This window comes from Petaurus breviceps, unplaced genomic scaffold (genome assembly GCF_028583685.1).
Source record: "Petaurus breviceps papuanus isolate PSGF00001 unplaced genomic scaffold, PetGlider_PUasm1.0 218, whole genome shotgun sequence".
Lineage (NCBI taxonomy): Eukaryota > Metazoa > Chordata > Mammalia > Diprotodontia > Petauridae > Petaurus > Petaurus breviceps.
The window spans coordinates 11,168,851-11,173,486 of NW_027185872.1; the positions used below are offsets into that span (position 1 = coordinate 11,168,851).

The 4,636-nt window shown below is 49.3% G+C and overlaps 1 long non-coding RNA gene across 1 annotated transcript in view; it reads left to right on the forward strand.

The window, feature by feature from the left end:
- The first annotated feature begins 594 nt into the window (after positions 1-594).
- Positions 595-4,636, forward strand: part of LOC138166039 (uncharacterized) — a 6,052-nt gene continuing 2,010 nt past the window's right edge. The window contains exons 1-2 of the long non-coding RNA XR_011169523.1: positions 595-1,153; positions 1,771-1,921. This is a non-coding gene — a long non-coding RNA (uncharacterized lncRNA). The remainder of the gene's footprint in view (positions 1,154-1,770; positions 1,922-4,636) is intronic.

Below are 4,636 nucleotides of genomic sequence, written 5' to 3' on the forward strand. Positions count from 1 at the left end.
GCCCTGCTTTGAGGCCTCTGACTGGCTTTTCCACCACACCTCCAAGCTGGGCACCTTCTCAAGCTGACCACCTACCCCCCTTTCTGCTTCCTTTCCCTTGTTAGATGGCAAACTCCTTGAGGGCAGGACTGTCTTTTTCTCATATTTGCTTCTCCAGCACTTAGCACAGTGTCTGGCACACAGTAGCTGCTTAATAAATGTTTATCAATTAGTGCCTATCTTCACTGACCTCCACTAAGAGTTGGGAGAGCAGAAGATCTAAGAGGATCTATCAGCTTCACCCAGATTACCTTCGTGCCTGGAACAGGCAGTTATTTGGTCTTTCTCTATTGTCTCCATGACCTGAACAGTCCTGAGGTCGAGAGACTGGCCTTGGACCTGCCTCACACCCCCTTAGTTCCTGCAGCTGACGTGGCTGGAACTGGATCCTGGCTTGAGGCTTTGCTTCGAGACTGCAGCCTTGGAAGGGGCATGGGGACTTCAGGCTCTCTTCCAGACACATCCACGTCGACTGCAACAAAAAAAAGTAAAAATCCAGGCTCCTAGGGCCAGACACATTGGCTCTTCGTCAAGACCCATCCCTTTTATGGTGGAGACTTTCTCCAACGAAGCCAGGGTTATTTTTTTGTATCTCCCTCTCTGTCTGTGCTTTTGTCTGACTCTTTCTCTCTCGTCTCTCTCCACTTTCTCTCTCTTTCTTTCTCTTTCTCTATCCCTCTCTGTCTGTCTTTCTCTCTTTGTCTCTGACTCTCTCCCACTCTCCCATCTCTCTCTGTGAACTCCCAACCCTCCTTTTGTCTCTGCCAGACTCTTGTTCTTTCTCTGTCTCTGTCTCTACATCTCTTTCTCTCTCTCCTTGTCTGGCTGACTCTATTTTTCTTCTTCTTTTTAACAGGGCACAGAGAGCTCTGAGGTGGGGGTGGGGTAGGAGGTGAAGAGGGAACCAGAGGGAAATTTCAGTTCTTTTTTTAAAATAGGATTTAAGGTCTCTTTATGTAATTACTAGCTTGTAAAGCAGAAGAGTGAAGGCCTTCCTCAGAGGCTCAGCAGTCAATAGCCAAGGAGCACATGACAGATATGCTTGGGTCCTGCCCCCAGGGGGCTTCTAGTTGAGGAGAAGCCAGCCCCTCCAGGATGCTGTGATCTTCTCCAAGTAAGGAGTCCTTTCCCTGGTGCTGAATGTTGTCACCCAGCCACTGTCTCCCTCTTGTAGCTCTCCCCTGAGGCCCTGCCCAGTGGCCTGGGAGCCTCCCTCTGGGCCTCTTGACGTCCCTACACAGGGCTGGCTACCCCTCAGCTGTCCTCATTCACACCACATGGCTACTTCACTACAGTTTTGGGCCACACATTTCCCTGATGGCATTTTTGTGCCTCTAATAGTCATTGCTTGAAGTACATGTCCTGCTCCTGCCCACCATAGCCCTCTTCCTTTCCCCTTGAGTGACCCAGGGCCATAGTTCTTTGAAGCTGACACCGTTGCATGATGCCCAGCCCTGTGGCATTGCCTGGACATTGGTCATGATGGGGCCTCCATATTGGGAGAAGTGTGGGGCCATTAAAAGTGCCACATAGCTGACCGCACACCCCCTGCCCTGTGGTCCTGGTCCTTTTCCTTTCTGGGCCCACAGTGTCTGTGCAGGTTATAAGGAGCAATGGACAGACACCATGGTGGCTCACTGGACAGTGTTTCCTAGGCTAGACAGCCTGGCATTCTTGGCCCCCTTGACTTTTCCTGTGACATTCATGGTGCCCTTCTCTTCTGTTGTTCAGGGAGCTCGTTCCAGGGGCTCCATGTCACCAGCACAGGGGCTTCCACCAAGGATCCTCTGCAGACCCTTTCCTCACAGAAGCAGCAAGAACCTTAGGGGTGTGTCTCCTTGTGGGATGACTTCACAGATCCTGACAGCATGGAAGAAGCACCGTAAGTATTGAGCAGAGATCATTCAGAGCCATCAAAATGCTGGTGGTGCAGAGGTAGGGACTAGGGTGCTGGGGCCACCTCAGATTGGGACTAGATCAGTCTCTTGGGGAAGTCTTCTCTGAGAAGGTGGGACATGAGCAGAGCTTGGAAGGAGAGGAGGGAATGGGTTGGCAGAGATTTGAGGGACTGGCAACGCTTTGGATGGTTCATGAGAGGCAACTTGGAGAGGATTGTTTGTATTCAAGGAAATAGAGGGGGACCATTGGTCAGGCTGGAGATAGAAGACCAGTTTGGGAGGGCGGGAGAAAAATGGAAAAGGGACTTGGAGCCAGCATCATGCAAGTTTCTAAAAGGGGGATGCAGCGTCAAAGGGGCTGGAAGAGAGTGGGTAGCCAGGCAGAGTGAAGGGGAGCATTGAAAGCTTGGAAGAAAATGAGAAAACACCACAAGTGACCTGACCTACCAGTTTCTGTGGGAGATGCTAGGTAGAATCTTTCTGTAAGTTCACCAAGTGAATCCCGGACAAGTTGCCTCTTATTTCTGCAGCCATCCTGTGTCTTTTATGGACAAGCTAAAGACTTTCTTTTATTCAGGTAGCCTTAGGCTATTTTCTAGGTCACCTTCCCTCTTCTCCCTCTTCCCCAGGGGGAAAATACCATCTATCTAACAGCTTGGAATGACTTTTTCCTAATGTATTTATTGAAGGTCATGTATTGATTCCATCTTTCTGGGACCTGAGATTCTAATGGTGTGGATGGCAGCTTCCTTTGCCAATACATATTGTGTCCCTCCACCCCAAACCACATCCAGTGGACCTTCATGTGTTTCTGTAGGAAAGGCTGACTAGTCTGCAGACAAGGGTCACTCAGACTGTCACTTTGAGGCTCCTCCTTCAAACTCACAGGTTACTCATGATGATCTCCACAATGGGAAGGCATTTCCTGAAAATGTTAGAGGAGCAAGGCCACTACTGTGCCCAGTCTATTGACCACTAAGATTCTGGAAATAAGCAAACACCCCCAAAGAAACATTTGCACTTTCCTGCATCCCTAGTGATTTCTTTCTTCAAGGGCCACAATCAACCTTTCCTGAGGTGGAACACACATCTCTTCACAAGCCTCTTGTTCTATGATGGGTCTTCCCCAACCCTAGCTTGGTGTCTGGCCAGTTTTCTTGGAGCAAGTTTTTACCAGCCTCTCGATTTAAGATACTACCCATGCCACTTTGCTTTTGAGTTTCTTAAAAGTTAAGAAAGCCGTGTGTGTGTATGTGTATGTGTGGTGTGTGTGTGTGCATTTGTGTATGTGTTTCATTTCAGGGGCATGTGGGTGGGTGCGTGTGCCCACACCTACGCAGCTTAGGATGGTGACCTCCATGGCCATTAGCTCACCTCCACTCCCTTTGTAGGCTAGTGAGAAGTCCCAGGGTCCATTGAGGGCTTGCTGATGCAGTCTTTAGGAGAGTAAATGGCCCTGGACTTGAGCAAGAACGGCATCTTGTGGACAGAGTGGGATTTGCTGCAAGGGCAGCAGCAGCAGGAACAGCCCCATAGAAAGCAAGCTTTGACAACATTCTGTGCAGACAGTCTTCTGAGGTTTCCTCATTGAGGACCTGCTGTGTGCCATGCATGGATGGATCAGGGGTGCAGGGAGAGCTTCCTAGCCACTTCCGCCACTATCACCCCCTCAAGCTGGGCCTTGGGAAAATTCAAGAAGAAGGAACCCACCCAAAGCACAGAAAAAGCTCAGAATTGTCTGGATGAGAAACAAGCTGTTTCCTGGAAGTCTACAAAAATCTAGTTAAAGATTTAGTACAAAGATGGATCCAGGATATTGCACAGTGTTTGTGGCCTCAGCTCCTGAGTCAGACATGTGGGGTAGGGTGGATTGAGATATTTCAATGGTTACAAGACTATACTTTCTCCCAATGAATGGATGAGAGTGAGCAGGTAGAAAGTTTAGGACCCTCTGTATCCTTGGGTCTCGCTGGTTTTAGAAAGGGAAGAGAGTCATGTGGGTCCTTGCTATGGACCCACATGAACCTTGGTGTTGAGCATGGAAGGGGGTGGTGGGTGGAAATCCTGACCCTCACCCATGGCTGGGTATTCAGGGGTTTACAAGGGAGTCAGGTAATCAGCAGGAACACAGAAAGAAGCCCTTTCCTGGGCCAGCAGAGATGTATGCTAAAGTATCCCAACTCACATCAGCTGCAGGTCAGGTTGAAGAATGTCCTCATCCCTGCCAGTTCTGGGTGAGCAAGACTTGGAATGAAGGACTGAGGCTGGGTCAGGGGGCAGTACTGGATGGTCCCTTCTCAAACAAGGGGAGCCTTGCTGCCTTGGTCTGTCTCCCCTCCAGCCTCCCCAAGTGGCCCTGGCTCATCTCTTTTCTGCCTATGCTACTGGTTACTCCTACATTCTGTGTGGGTGTATGTGGTGTGTGTGTGTGTGTGTGGTGTGTATGTGTATTACGTGGTATGCGTATGTGTGTGTATGTGGGTGGTGTGTGTATATGTATGGTATGGATGTGTGTGTGGTATGTGTATGTGTATTGTGTGGTATGTATGTGTGTGATATGTGTATGTGTGTGGTGTGTGTATGTGTGTGGTGTGTGTATGTGTGTATGTATGTGGTATGTGTATATATGTGTGTATGTGTGGTGTGTGTATATGTTTGTGTGATATCTGTGTGGTATGTATGTGTGGGTGTGTTCTTGG